Here is a 16,735-nt window from a genome sequence, read left to right on the forward strand (position 1 = left end):
TAACCCATAAAATGATGATTTATATCGATGTCAGTTCATCTGTATACATGTGCTACTTGGAAAGTGTTTATTTGTGATTGTAGTCCTGTGGATGAAAAAATTTCTCAGTGTCCTCCAACTTGTAAAAACTTACTACAAGAGTTTAAGCTCCTCAGGAAATAATGAAATAGGAAAAAAAGAGTTGAGGATCACTACTAAGTATATGAAAATATAATGTAGAACTTCTAAAACACAAGATGGAAGATATTGAATTTTAAAACTTGATTTGAAAAAAAAAGATGGGGAAAAGAAAAAAGGTAAAGGAGGATAAAATATAATACAAAATTAAGTGGGTAGCAGTAATTCCAAAAATATCAGGAATCACAAAATGTAAAAGGACTAAACTTTCTTCTTAAGAAGACAGGGATTAGATAAAAATTAAGACCAACTACACAATATTTACAAAAGAAACACCTTAAATTTAAGGATATGAGACAATAAAATAGGTAGTTGACATAAGGTATGCCAGGCAAATATTAAGCAAAAGAAAGCAGAGGTCGACTAGGAGAGGGAAGATGGCTGCGGAGGGAGTGAATCAACTCCGTGTACTGTGTCACTGTGAAGGAAAATGACGAGTTAGAAGGGCTAAAAGCTATCTTGTTAGGAACTTCCAGCAAGATTGGGGTGCTCCAAAACCTAGTGGAAGGATTGTCATCGCACGAGGATCAGCTTCGGGGGCTCAAACGCGAGCGATCTGTCCATACGGAGCGTCATGCTGCTTGTTCGTAAGATCGCCCCGCGGCTGGAGTCTGTGGAGTGCGCTGGGAAACGACAGGCTGGCAGCGCAGAGATACAGTGATGCTGATTCTGCGGGCTCCTGCCAGCTATGCATTTGCTGAGCTCAGAGCTGAATTCTGGGTTTGAGACGGGGGAAGGAAACGGTCCAGTTCGGTTCTCCACAGAAAACCAGATCTTCCAAACAAAAGTTGAATAAGGAAACTATAGAACTCAATAACACAATTAATAACCTAGACTTAATTGATATATATAGAATATACCACCCAACATCAAGCAGTTACTCTTTTTTCTCAGCAGCACATGGATCCTTCTCAAAAATAGATCATATATTATGTCACAGGGCAACTCTTAGACAATATAAAGGAGTGGAGATAATACCATGCATCTTATCTGATCACAATGGAATGAAACTGAAAATCAAGGATAAAAGAAGGAAGGAAAAAACATGCATCACTTGGAGAATGAACAATAGGTTACTACATAATCAGTGGGTTATAGAAGACATCAAGGAGGAAATTAAAAATTCTTAGAGATAAATGAAAGCACAGACACAACATATCAGAATCTATGGGACACATTGAAAGCAGTTCTAAGAGGAAAATTCATTGCTTGGAGTTCATTCCTTAAAAAAAGAAAAAACAACAAATAAATGATCTCATACTTCATCTCAAAATCCTAGAAAAAGAAGAGCAAAACAACAGAAAAAGAAGTAGAAGGCAAGAAATAATTAAAATCAGAGCTGAAATTAATGAAATCGAAACAAAAGAAACAATTGAAAAGATTGACAAAACTAAAAGTTGGTTCTTTGAAAAAGTAAATAAAATCTACAGACCCTTAGCCATGCTAACGAAGAGAAGAAGAGAGAGAAATCAAATTACTAGCATACGGGATGAAAAAGGCAATATCACAACAGACACTTCAGAAATACAGAAGATAATCAGAAACTATTTTGAATCCTTATACTCCAATAAAATAGAAGATAGTGAAGGCATCGATAAATTTCTTAAGTCATATGACCTGCCCAGATTGAGGCAGGAGGATATAGACAACCTAAACAGACTAATATCAATTGAGGAAATAGAAGAAACCATCAAAAGACTACCAACTAAGAAAAGCCCAGGACCGGATTGGTATACAGCAGAGTTTTACAAAACCTTTAAAGAGGAACTAATACCAATACTTTTCAAGCTATTTCAGGAAATAGAAAAAGAGGGAGAACTTCCAAATTCATTCTACGAGGCCAACATCACCCTGATTCCTAAACCAGACAAAGACACTTCAAAGAAAGAAAACTACAGACCAATATCTCTAATGAACCTAGATGCAAAAATCCTCAATAAAATTCTGGCGAATCGGATTCAAAAACATATCAAAAAAATTGTGCACCATGATCAAGTAGGATTCATCCCTGGGATGCAAGGCTGGTTCAATATATGGAAATCAATAAATGTTATTCACCACATCAATAGACTTAAAAATAAGAACCATATGATCATCTCGATAGATGCAGAAAAAGCATTCGACAAAAAACAGCATCCCTTTATGTTCAAAACGCTAGAAAAACTAGGAATAACAGGAACTTACCTCAACATTGTAAAAGCAATCTATGCTAAGTCTCAGGCTAGCATCATTCTGAATGGAGAAAAATTGAAGGCATTCCCTCTAAAATCTGGAACAAGACAGGGATGCCCTGTCTCACCACTTCTGTTCAACATAGTTCTCGAAACACTGGCCAGAGCAATTAGACAGATGAAAGAAATTAAAGGCATAAAAATAGGAAAAGAAGAACTTAAATTATCACTATTTGCAGATGACATGATTCTATACCTAGCAGACCCAAAAGGGTCTACAAAGAAACTATTAGAGCTAATAAATGAATTCAGCAAAGTGTCAGGTTATAAAATCAACACGTATAAATCAAAGGCATTCCTGTATATCAGCGACAAATCCTCTGAAATGGAAATGAGGACAACTACTCCATTCACAATATCCCCCCAAAAAATAAAATACTTAGGAATCAACCTAACAAAAGAGGTGAAAGACTTATACAATGAAAACTACAGAACCCTAAAGAGAGAAATAGAAGAAGATCTTAAAAGATGGAAAAATATACCCTGTTCATGGATAGGCAGAACTAACATCATCAAAATGGCGATATTACCAATAGTTCTCTATAGGTTTAATGCAATGCCAATCAAAATCCCAATTGCATTTCTTATAGAAATAGAGAAAGCAATCATGAAATTCATATGGAAAAATAAAAGACCCAGAATAGCAAAAACAATGCTAAGCAGGAAGGGTGAATCAGGCGGTATAGCAATACCAGACTTCAAACTATACTACAGAGCAATAGTAACAAAAACATCATGGTACTGGTACCAAAACAGGCGGGTGGACCAATGGTACAGAATAGAGGACACAGAAACCAATCCACAAAACTACAACTATCTTATATTTGATAAAGGGGCTAAAAGCATGCAATGGAGGAAGGATAGCATCTTCAACAAATGGTGCTGGGAAAACTGGAAATCCATATGCAACAAAATGAAACTGAATCCCTTTCTCTCGCCATGCACAAAAGTTAACTCAAAATGGATCAAGGAGCTTGATATCAAATCAGAGACACGGCATCTGATAGTAGAAAAAGTTGGCTACGATCTACATACTGTGGGGTCGGGCTCCAAATTCCTCAATAGGACACCCATAGCACAAGAGTTAATAACTAGAATCAACAAATGGGACTTACTCAAACTAAAAAGTTTTTTCTCAGCAAAAGAAACAATAAGAGAGGTAAATAGGGAGCCTACATCCTGGGAACAAATCTTTACTCCTCACACTTCAGATAGAGCCCTAATATCCAGAGTATACAAAGAACTCAAAAAATTAGACAATAAGATAACAAATAACCCAATCAACAAATGGGCCAAGGACCTGAACAGATACTTCTCAGAGGAGGACATACAATCAATCAACAAGTACATGAAAAAATGCTTACCATCCCTAGCAGTCAGAGAAATGCAAATCAAAACCACCCTAAGATACCATCTCACTCCAGTAAGATTGGCAGCCATTAGGAAGTCAAACAACAACAAGTGCTGGAGAGGATGTGGTGAAAAGGGTACACTTGTTCATTTTTGGTGGGACTGCAAATTGGTGCAGCCAATCTGGAAAGCAGTATGGAGATTTCTCGGAAAGCTGGGAATGGAACCACCATTTGACCCAGCTATTCCCCTTCTCGGTCTATTCCCTAAAGACCTAAATAGAGCATGCTACAGGGACACTGCTACATCGATGTTCATAGCAGCACAATTCATAATAGCAAGACGGTGGAACCAACCTAGATGCCCTTCAATAGACGAATGGATAAAAAAATGTGGCATTTATACACAATGGAGTATTACTCTGCATTAAAAAAATGACAAAATCATAGAATTTGGAGGGAAATGGATGGCATTAGAGCAGATTATGCTAAGTGAAGCCAGCCAATCCCTAAAAAACAAATGCCAAATGTCTTCTTTGATATAAGGAGAGTAACTAAGAACAGAGTAGGGACGAAGAGCATGAGAAGAAGATTAACATTAAACAGGGATGAGAGGTGGGAGGGAAAAGGAGGGAGAACGGAAATTGCATGGAAATGGAAGGAGACCCTCAGGGTTATACAAAATTACATACAAGAGGTAGCGAGGGGAAAGGGAAAAATAATACAAGGGGGAGATATGAACTGCAGTAGAGGGGGTAGAGAGAGAAGAGGGGAGGGGAGGGGAGGGGGATAGTAAAGGATAGGAAAGGCAGCAGAATACAACAGACACTAGTATGGCAATATATAAATCAATGGAAGTGTAACTGATGTGATTCTGCAATTTGTATACGGGGCAAAAATGGGAGTTCATAACCCACTTGAATCAAAGTGTAAAATATGATATATCAAGAACTATGAAATGTTTTGAACAACCAACAATAAAAAAAAGCAGAGGTCATTACATTAATAGGAAATAAAACCCCAAACTTTGGGCTGAGAATATAGCTCAATTGGTAGAGTGCTTGTCTTGAATGTCCAAGGCCCTGGGTTCAATCCCCAGCACCCAAACAAACAAACAAAACCCCCAAACTTTAGACAGTTTTGTTAAAGAAAAAAAATTTCAATCTAAGGATTAAAGGTTTAATTTACCAGGAGGTATAACATTGTTAAACTGTTAGGCCTTTAATTACACAGATTTGCAATATATAAAACAAAAATTGATAGTCTAACAAGGAAAGATTGAAAAAAATGTACATCACAATAGGATAATGAGAACAGTAATCATTCTAGCAATCTGATAAGCCACAATTAGGGTTTCAGATAAAACTTCTAATTAGGATAAAATGTAGATTCCCAAAAGTGTCAACCCACACTACTTATGTGGATTTAGCAAGTGGTTCTTACAACGTCCTTATATAGTTTGTCATTTTATAATTTCCTTTTCTGGTAAACAAATTTCTCTTTGCCAGGAAGAAACATTTTAAACCAAACTATTGGAGCTGGAGATTTAGTTTAGTGACAGAAAACTTGCCTAGGATGCAGCAGGCTCTGGGTTCAATCCCCAGGGCCACAAAAACAAACAAAAATAAAATAAATAAATCTGTTGATCTATTTGTAAATAAATAAACAGTCATCACAGTAACCATTGAACCTATTTGAATCTTCTATACATGAAGATTCAGAGCAGTTTCTTAGACTGGATCTGTGAGGTACTGTCTTTCTTTGCTTTTCTCCGTTTTGAAACCTATATTCATTACCTCCTTTCCTTTTTTTCAATCCTGACCACCTCCCCCCCGTAATAATTTCAAATCAATACTAATGAGTTGTATGAGGAGAATTGTGTTGGTCATTGAGGAAAGATGTTTCTTTACTAATTGTGTGCTAATAGCTTGGAGGCTTTCCACAAAGAAAAAAAAGCCCTCTCAACAGAAGCAACTTTCTCTCACCCGCTCCTAACTGTCTCTGAGGATCAAAGCACATACTGCTCTGTGTTGCACAAACTCAGGGTCCTTGGCTGAATGCCCTTAGAGATGCTGGATTGAAACTGAGCAATCCATTACCATCTCTGACTCCTCCTTACTTTGTACCCCTAGAAAATGGGGACAGTTACCTTGTGGACCATAATAAACATGAGATTCTGAAAAATGCCTGGAAAAGTTCCTGAGTAGCTGTTATTAGGAATACTCTTCTTATCAGTATTATGTTAATCATAAGTATTTGATTGCTTCCAGCAGAAAAATAGAGACTCTCTGGAAACCAAGGCAGGACTGGGCTGAGTTTTGCTGCCTCTGGTTTGAAAGCTTATAAAAGACTTTACTTCTGTCCTTTCTTTCTTTTTTTTTTTTCTGATGATCTCGAGACACATATTTTCTGTCTACTGTTGTTTTAAAGGTCATCTTGAATTGATTCTGCCCCATATCATTTCAGCATATCCCCTTTGTTAACCTGTAATATCATGACGGCTGATATTTGTCAGGGGCACTTGTTTCCATACTTTTATATTCAATGCAAAAAAATATAAACTCTTAAAGGATAGGTAATTTTTAGTAACTAGAGATTTTAATAGCAGTACTATTTTAATTATCCTAGTTATTTGGTATTAATTTCCTATAACTATATCCAGATGTCTATGCAGTATATAGATCCTATGAACAAAATGCTGGAAACCATTTGGTAAATTGTCTCTGAAATTTTTTTTCTCTGGACTTAGTTTTATTCATTCTGAAAGTTGCAACCCTTTGCTTACAGTAGAAACATTTTAAATCATTGGTACTATGATACCTAATGTCACTGATAGTAGAGTAAATGTCAGTTTGAGTAAAAGATACTCTGAGAACCAGTGTGAATTCATCAGGTAATTTAAGTTGTCTTCCTCGCCAGGCATAACTTGAAATACAGAAAAATTACATGATCCTTATGTCTTATTTGGTAGATTTTCTTCTTTGGTCTGATTTCTTTTTTGGTTTCTATTTTCAGGCTCAGCTATGTGAATCATGCAGAAGATATGGCCTCTAAGCTCCTACAGTGTTCCCCAAAGAACAGACTATCAGCACAGGCTGCCTTGAGCCATGAGTATTTTAGTGACCTTCCCCCATGGCTATGGGAACTGATAGTGAGTATGACACATCTGCATATCCAATCAAAGTACTTTACTATCTATAGAGAACATACATGAGGAGAGATTCATTTGCTTATGTTTGCACAAACACAAGATCATGTATATATGTGTTTGCATTTTGTGTGTGGGGGTGGGTAGGTGGGGGGGAGGGAGAGAGAGTGAACAAGCACGTGAGTGCACAAGAGCAGGGGTGGGGGACACACACACACACACATATATATATATATATATATATATATATATATATATATATATATATATATATATTAGTGGAATCCTGGTATTCAATTTCTAGCTTCCCAGACACAGGAAGAAAATGGATTCCTTCTTTGCTATCTTTGCTCTGCAGTCTGCAGCTGTGCATCTTTGTTTTTGATTATGTGTGTGTCCAAAAAATGATCTGAGCATTCATAAAGGAAAAAGGAATATATGATTTACATATTTAGTGCTTTATGCATACAGTACTATTTTAACTGGCTGCAGTACACAGCGGAGAAATGATTCATTTCTGTTTAATTCTCAGAAACCATATTGGTTGTAACAATGACCTTAAAAAGGATGAATACTCAGTGAGCTGAGGAACAGAGTTGGCAATTGGCTAATGCACTGAATTGACATGTAAAGACTGAAGACATGTAATTTATTTTAACTGCACATGCTCTTGCTATTTGTACAGACAGCTCTTCTCTAGATCTTTTAAAACAAAACACATTCCTGGGTGGGTTTGTGTTTTGTTTTTACAAAAGTATCCTTTCTTAGACAGGCTTTTTCAATTACATTTAAAATATTTGGGGGAGGATTTATGGCTGGGAGGATCTCAGCTTTCTTCCCAAGTGTGAAACAGAATTCTTGTGAAATTATGCAGAACACTGTTGCAGTAGGAATATTTTTGTTCAATGGTGATGCATTTTTTTAAATGCCCATTATATTTTTTTCTCATACTCTTCTGATTGCCTTAAAATAACATACTGCCTCTGTGCACAAATATTTGTGATATGTATATTAATCCTTGTGTATACAACATTTACAGTAGACACAAAGCTAATTTCCTTTGTCTCTTAAATTGTATTTTTTCCCCTCCTCTTTGCAGCACTGGTTTCTCCTTTACAGTAGCCCTTTACTTTATAACATAACCCCAAGTAGCAACTCCTGTTGAGTATTCCTATCCTAAATCTTTTTGCTATCCCACACTTACTTCCAACAACTTTTTTTTTACCTGAAAGTGACTATAGATATATTAATCTACTACTCTCCTTGTGTCTAGCAAATTCTCATTAACATTTCATAATGTCCCTGACCATATTTACTCTATATTCTACTCTACCTCCTTTCTAAAAATCAACCCACTGGCCATCATTATAACAGTTATTCCCCCAAATAAAAAAAGAAAACATGAAATTTCTATGGAAAATAATGATTTTGTGACACATCTTACTATACTGAGGAAAAAAAAAAAGACGTATATAGGCTCATTCATTTACTGCTCACCACACTCAAGCATATGGCTTGTTTTCCCTCTTTAGTGGAACTTGTAACTTGATATCACCCCTCCTTTGTGACATCTCAATCCCATATGACTTGATGATTGAGTTTAAGCCAGGATTTTGATGGTCTATGAATTCTGAATTCTGTAGTAGTACTTTTCTGCTAATATGGACTTATTACCCACTTGCCACTTAGTTTATCAGGCAGTGGTTAAATCCAGTTTCTATCAGTGAGTAAATGCCTACACATTATCACTCCACAGCAGACTGCCAGTGGAGACAGCCTTGTCCCCATCATTAACAAGCACAATGTATGCAGAACACCAGAGGGGAATTAAAACCACAAAAAATACCTCAGGGTGGTATTTTTAATATGAGAATTTAATTTGTAATTTCACAGATTAAGAATTTTGGCTGAATTAATCCCTTTATCAGCTCACAGCAGGCTATTTGCAGAAGCATAACCATAAGGCGATATTCATTGGCAGAAACACGTCTTTGCATAACGTTAAACATCAGGAGCAGTAAAACCTTTTGAAGGGGGGAGAATAAAGATGAAAAATCATTATATTTTTAAGGCAAGATTCTACTAAATGCCTCCAGTAACAATTTTGAGTTACAGAAATGCTATTTCTGTGTCTAGAAGATAATCATTATGAAGCATAAATCCAGTCGCAAGCAAGGACATCCCAGGTTAAATACTATAGTCATTTCCATTTAGAACAACGCAGCTGTACTTGTAAACATGTTTACAAAACAAAGAATTCCCTGGTTCACAGACTTTGAGCATTATTTCTTTAAGTGAAGTGACTGGTTTTGGTGACGCTCTTGTCTGGGTTAATATTATGCAGACTACGTTTAGAAATTCTTAAAATTAAGTTTCGTGTTACTGTAGTCTTATGAAAGTTCTCCATCTGACTTCATGGCAGCTGCAGTAGCAGCAGCTGAAAGCCCTCAAGTACTTCTCTTCCAAGGGGAGTTGGAAGAAGGTCCACTTGGGAGGAAGAAGTGTTGCAGAATCAATAAATGGATTGTCTTAGCAACCAAGTCATTGTTCAGACTCACCAATTCCAGGAATCTCGCTGTCTTCATCAGCTCAGACTGCTATAACAAAATACCACAGAGTGGGTGGCTTAAACAATACGCACTTATTACTCACAGCTCTGGGGATGGGAAGTTCAAGATGAAGGTGCCCACAGAATGATTCCTGCTGAGGTCTCTCCTCCTGTCTGGCAGAGGGCCTGCTTGCTGTGTCCTCACAGAGTAGATAGAACACTTCTCTCTTCCTCTTCTGACAAAGCTACTAATCCCATCACGAGTGACCCACCCTTCTGACCTCCTTTAATCCTAACCGCCTCTGTAGGCCCCATCTCCAAGTAACATCACGTTGAGGTTTAGGGCATCAATACCTGGATTGGGAATGGGACTCAAATCAGTCCATAGCATTCTCATTCTCTAAGGTGCTTATAGCCCTAAAAAGAAAAACTTATTTCAACAAGTAGTTCAACCAGGTTAAAAGTAAAAGACTATAGGCATGGTGACACATGCCTGTAATCCCAGCCACTCAGGAGGCTGGGGCAGGACAATCCAAAGTTTGAGGCCACTCTCAGCAAATTAGCAAGGTTCTAAACAAACAGAGTATGAGACCCTGTGTCAAAATATGAAGGACTAGAGATGTAGTTCTGTGGTTAAGTGCCCTTGGGTTTAATCCCCACTATAATAGTAATATAATAATCATAATAATCATGATAATTTTAAAAAGAAGGCAGGGAACAAAAATATTAGTGCCCCCTAGCCTTCTTGGTGTGCTCTGATCTGTCAGACCCTTGAGAAGAGCATCTGGGTTATTGTAGACTAGGTACTGCAGGCAGCTGTTTCATAGAATTGTATAAAAAAATAAAGTGTTATGCTTATGCTAGATTCTTATTTGCTTTGGAAGAAAACAATAATGTAATATCTTTGATATTTGACTATTCCTAAAAACTCTTCAAGTTACTGATGTGAATGGAACTTTCAGGTTTCTTTATCAACTTAGAGGCCCAGGCAGTAGAGTACTCACAGAGGTCCACCCGCATGGGTCACTTCACAGAGGCTTTACCCTCAGGAGACAAATCTCAGAAATGGCTGCAGTTATACAAACACAATGTGAAAGTTTACAAGTTCTAGTACTTATAGGTCCTGAGGGGTGCACTGCATGTCTGTAGTATAGAAGTCAGGGAGCACAGTCACCAAGAGGAGGGGGACACTGAAGTCAATACCCTTGGGTAGTCCAGGGTTTTCTTCCAAACAGATTTCCCTTGGGGAGTTTTAATTGGCAGATTTAAACCAAACAGACAAGAATTCCTTTTGTCTTATTGTAATTGGCGGTGGCTCCTACATATGTCCCCACAGTCCATGCAGGGTGGGAGGGTCATGGGGCCAGTCCAGCAGGCCCATAGGGAAGTAGTCATCCGGGAGCAGCTATATAGGGCAGGTGCCTAGATGGAGCAGATTGAGGAACTAGAGTGGGGGTGTGTAAGAACTGGAAATTGTGTCAGGGCAACTGAGCCCTGCTTTACGTATGAGAAAATTCAGCTTATGTTCAAAATGGATGCTGAAGCACATTAAAACTGAGCATTCATTGCAGTTGCATAACATCAAAATTTAGAAGTAATGTATTGGCAGAATTATAAATGCATCAAGCAAGAATAAATGATATAGTTACCTGGGGTCTGGCAGTTCAAACTGGTTCATTCCACTGGCACCCTATCATTCTCCCTCTGTCCTAAAACCCCAATAGCCTTGCCCCACTTCTTCACAAAGATTTAATTGCAGGAAAGTACATGGAGGGCTGATTTAGAAGAAATTCATTACTTTTCCCAAATACACCACAGGGCATTCTCCTGTGTATACTATCAAGTTACATAAATAATTGAGGCTGAACAACCCTTGTCAAAGTAAATCCTGGGCAATATGGCCACAGATTGTGCACTTTTAATCAAAATGTTCAACCGCTTCTCATTATATTATATGGAGAGGAGAGGAAAATTAAGACATCGAATGCTTTCCACCATCGAAATACAAAAGTCCTTTGGAAACCAGGATGTCCTGTTTTTCATACTTTGAAAAACTATGGTGGTCATCAAACTCCATTGAAGTTTCCCTGATGATGTGATTCTCTACCCACTAGATTGAAAGCTCCCTTAGGTCAACGACAAGGTTTTCATCATCTGTGCATCTGCTGTGTCCTGGGGACCTGAAACAGTGGGTGACTGCTTTACAGCAGACTTCACATAACTATTACTGATTTAATGAATTAAAAAATGTTGCAAAGCTAATTAAGGGTGTTTTCTGCCTTGGGCAATGGAAAGTTTTATATTTTGAAATTTTTTTATTTCTTGTGAGGAAAATTGCCTCGGGGTTTTCTTTTTTAGAAGGAAAAAGCGAGCACAGATAAAATAAATCAGCCTTGTCTTATTTTGAACAAGTCAATGGTGATCATAAAAGAGGCGACTATTACATTATGATCTGGAAAGCAAAATGGCAGCTCCCTGGAACAGGTTGTTGTCAATCATGTTCATTTTCTTAATATCCGTCCACAAAAATCAGAGCTTACTTATGAAATTCTCCTAGAATCATAAACAACAGCTACAAAGGCTTAAGCTACTCTACAGAAACAAGACTCTACATGTAGGTGAAAACCCCAAGGACGTGAAACGAGTTCCTCTAACACCAAAAAGAAGGGTTGGTAAATGGAACTGAGAAATCTAAAGAGGAAGAGTATTAATTGGCCTGGGGAAAAGATGATTCATTGTGAATCCTCTTCTAGGGAAAGTTATAAAATAAGGTCATGAAAATTTATTCTATTGTTAGCTTGAGTGTGTTCCCAATGCAGGTTATTGATTAGTTGTATACATACCTAGGGGATTGGACCTTCTTAATCACAGGTTCTATTCTAACTTGAAAGTATACCCCTCCAGAGGAATACTATTCTTTAAAAACAGATGAAAATTTGAAAAATCAAGGTAAGGCCATGCTACAATGACATTCATAAGGCAGATCCTGTGGATGCCTCTGGCCATCTTGGTAAGTGGCCATCTTGGTAAGTGGCCATCTTGGTAAGCCTTCTCTGTAGAATGTGGGAAAACATGTGTCTGCCATATGCCTTTTCCTCTCTTACATGGCAGCTGGAGATCAATGTGGGATGGATCCAGAGGTACTTCAGTTTCTCCCAATACATCTACCCTCACAATTCTCTCCTGAGAGGACCAAGAGCAGTTACCTAATTAACTTAAAGCTCATACCGTATGGATTTCCTCTATTAGAAATGAAAAAAAAAAAACTGTGATTTGCAATTTTTTCACCCAGATTCTCCTGAGCGATCAGGTATTAACAATTACCAACTTTGATGAAAAAGACTCAGGCTTGCTGCCGCAGTGTCAGCCTCCATTTCTCCACATCAATCTCTTGAAATATGGACTCTGAGTTCCTGTTTGTAGTTTTATTGCTCTCTATGATTGTGTTGATAGTTCAGAGTGGGTTGAGGATAATTCTGTTCTCTATTCAGAATTATCCTGAGCCGGAAAACAAATTTAAATGTTCAGAACACATCAACAGAAGAGACACCCTCTTCTCTAAATGACTGAAGCACATGAAGCTCTGTACAAATTCTACCTTTCTACCAGCATGGTGGTGGCGTATGAAGACCTCTTGAAAAGATCTGTTGATATAGTTTCAAACATGCAACTACCATGCTGATAAAATATAAAAAGGAGAACTCGCAGAGACTTGGTTACGAACAGGCAACTCGCGAGAATGATGCAAGAATTGATATTTGCAACACCAACAGATCAGATCCGTTCCTTAAAATCACCAAGGTCTTTAAGAAAGGTGTCCTACATCATCAGCCCCTTGAGGAACTGTGGATAAACACAAAATAATTATATCCTCAGAGATGAAATACCACGAGCCGGCCCCCTGAAAGGGTGCTTGTTTGGATGTTAGAGTGAAGAATGGGTGTTATTGGTATTTCAAAAGGAAATCTCCCTCGGAGCAGACTGCAATAAAAGCTGACATACAGATTAAAAAGGTGATTAAATATGAATGAGGCCAAACCCACTTGCAAATCAAATGCCCAGGAAAGGTGACTTTTTTTTTCCCTTCCAGAGAAAAGTTCGTTTCACTCATCAAATTCTATTTCTCTAAAACAACAAATCTGTTAGTGTTATCGCATACTAAGTATGAACTTGACCTTTGCAAAGCAAGCCTTGTTACTAAATAATGTATAACTGTTGATATTTCTCCAGTTCCAAGAAAACCTGGAGAATATCTTGGGTGAGAATTTCAATGTGAAATGACACATGTTTTCCTCTGAGACATTTGGCCGGAGTTCACTCTGGGTCCCAGGCATGCCTGAGGATGGGACTAAAGACTGCGTAGCTTTGAATGCGGGGATGCAATGTGTTTGCAGCTCACTGAAGAGTTTCCACGATGATTCTGATATGGTATCTTATAGGAAAAGTTACATTACTAGAAATAAAACTTTGCCAATTTACTTATCATAAAACACAATGTGGATTCACAGAAAACCCAGACTTCATTTAAAGAAGGAAAAGTCAATGCTGAGGACCTCAATACCCACCCCCCAAATGTGACCATTGATGACAGGAGAAAAATACAAGTGATTTCTGTCTAGAAATTTAAATATAATTCTGGACCCGCTCCCTCTCCCCACCCAAAAAAAGCTCCTGACTGGTTTAGAAATCACAGAATTTTGCCTCCAACAGGTTCTTAGAGGAAATCTGGTATTCTTTTGATTCAAGACATTGCTGGGGTCTCATCTTTCTTTCTTTCTTTTATTTTCCTTAAATGACATCTCTATGGAGATATAACTCCCAAACCATGAAATTTACCTAATGAAGTCAAATTTCAATGGTTTTCACTATTTTCACAGTTATGCAATTATCACCAAAATTAATTTTAGAATATTTTTTTTTCTCCCAAAATACTTTGCAGTATGTTTTTGAGGTTCATCCATATCGCACGTGTATCAGAGTTTTTCATTCCTTCATATGGCTAAATAATATTATTTTATCGATGTACCCCATGTCTTCATGCATTATCAACCGATGGATATTTGGGTTGTTTCCTACCTTTTTTTCTAAGAATTCTTTCTTTTCTTAATTCTCCTTGTGACCAAATCAGGGCTCTTCGTGGAAAGACTCTTCTCTCAGTTCTTTAAATTCTGTTTGCAGGTTTGTTATAAGCCCGTGTGGTTCTCCTATTTATTATCATTCCCATCCAAATCTCGTGTTCTTAATAAATCAGCCCAGGATCTAACTAGTCAGACATCCTCAGGATATCTTCTTGGTTCTTCCTTCTTCTCCCTCACTTTCACCTCTAGGATCCCCAAACCATGTATAACCTGCCTACTGAGGGGTCTCGACTCCATCACTAATCCATGTCATCCATTACCTCTCATTTTATCTATGAGATATATCTAACATTTATATCTATCCCACACTAATGACTCACTTTTTGGATTCTAGGTTAATTTATTTTAGATGATTGAATAATTCACTATATTGAAAAACAAAATCCAACCTCCTCAGCAGAATACAAAATGGCCCCATGATCTTGGCTCTTCGTTTCTCTAATCTACCTCCAACCACGCTTCCAGAGGGGGCCTCTCTACTCATATCAGGGTGTTTTTGTAGGTTGTTTATAGTGCTATGATCTCCCTCCCCTTACGTCACTGGATGGGGTATTCCCACAAACTGGATTGTATCCACCTTTTGTTGTCTAAATTCACATTGTCTCTTGAGGCAGAGACTAGTCAGATGCTTTTCCAATCCTCTCCCCCTCCTTGATGGATCTAAGGTTAGACCACATTTCCCAACCTCTCTTGCAGGTAGGTGGAGCCACATGAGTAAACTCCAGTCATTGGACCATGAGTGAAAATGATCTTCTGGGTCTAGGTCATAAAAGTCCCCCTCACAACGTTATGCCTTTTTCTTTTCCCATTTAGGTCAACGTCCAAAAACTGTGATCCTGCAAGTCACTCCCTGAAGATTGGTCTACATGCCTGAATGACCTCCTGGCCCAAAGTTTTTCCCTCCTCTCTCTTCCAATGAATTTTCCACGGGTCAGAACTAAAACTTAGCAATATTGAGCCTCAGAACTGAGCATTAAACCCAAGGCTGCTGTCCACGATACTCTTAACAATCAGGTGATCTTCATTTCTAACTCTGTAGACTCCACATTCTTATGCATCCCACAACTCACCACCTTATACTGTAATTGTGGTTTTCAAACTTATCTCTTTCACCAGCTTGGAGCTCCATAATGTCTTGGGAATTGGGTCTTTAATTTTTATAAGCCACTATCTACCATAACAATCCAGCCTACTTGATAAGTATATATATATTTTAAGGAATTCAAGGTACAATGACATCTCTCCCCACATCTATTTCACTGGAATATCAACACAAGTTTTTTTTTTTTTTAAAGGTGGTAGTGGTCGTAGGGGTGTGGTATCTTTGTTTATCTAAATTTGCAAAAAAGCTGGGTTAAACAAAGCATCGTGTTTCTTTATTATGGGTATGTTCTGAACTTCCACATGATAATGAGCATCATCAAGATGATATAGGTTTTCTTTTCCCAAAAATATTTGGTCACAGACTTCTTTTTTTTTTTCCACCCAGAACATCTCGAAAGAATGAATCACAGAGCATATTTGGAAAAAGCTGACCTTGACTAATATAAATATTGCAAAATCTTACATGGATACCCAGAAATGTTATATTTCCATCCTAAATATATAAATCAGAGAGTCAACTGAAATAGTCAGGGTTTGATAAATTTCTAGAATCACTACACCAGAGTGCACCTTCTTGAGGGATGCCTAGCATTGGGTTATTTTTCTGCCATGAGTAATAACATACAGAAAGGGACTTGAGGATAAAATCTAGCATGCTTTGTACATTGCTCTTGTTGTCTTTCTTGAATTAAGAATGAGCCAGAATGACTACAGCTATTATCTCAGCTAGAAAGATCGTCTGGAAGTCAGTAAGGTTAGAGTGGAAACTGGTTTAACTCACCCTGGACGTTAGTGTTGGAGATGAGGTGTCCCCCCCTTGCATTGGGTTAATGCAAGAACATTCAGAGGTGACACAATTGGACTGCAAGAGCAACCGACCTAATGAGTCCAGCCTAATGGGAACGCCCTTCCTGGGTGGTAACTATAGGAGATGGGTCACTGTGGGTTTGCCCTGGAATGGTGCATCTCCCCTTCAGCCCTTTGCCCCTGATCTATCTGCTTTGTGGCCACCATGAATAGAGCAGTAGTCTGCCACCATG

The 16,735-nt window shown here is 38.0% G+C and overlaps 1 long non-coding RNA gene across 2 annotated transcripts in view; it reads left to right on the top strand.

The window, feature by feature from the left end:
* Nucleotides 1–16,268, top strand: part of LOC143387325 (uncharacterized) — a 64,965-nt gene extending 48,697 nt beyond the window's left edge. Inside the window, exons 2-4 of one of the 2 annotated variants that reach the window (XR_013089843.1) lie at nt 6,773–6,908; nt 15,405–15,605; nt 16,081–16,268. This is a non-coding gene — a long non-coding RNA (uncharacterized LOC143387325). Of the gene's footprint in view, nt 1–6,772; nt 6,909–15,404; nt 16,046–16,080 lie in introns of those variants that run through there. The other variant, XR_013089842.1, reaches the window with a different exon arrangement.
* The last annotated feature ends 467 nt before the right edge of the window (nt 16,269–16,735 follow it).

Source organism: Callospermophilus lateralis, unplaced genomic scaffold, assembly GCF_048772815.1.
Source record: "Callospermophilus lateralis isolate mCalLat2 unplaced genomic scaffold, mCalLat2.hap1 Scaffold_260, whole genome shotgun sequence".
Taxonomy (NCBI): Eukaryota; Metazoa; Chordata; class Mammalia; order Rodentia; family Sciuridae; genus Callospermophilus; species Callospermophilus lateralis.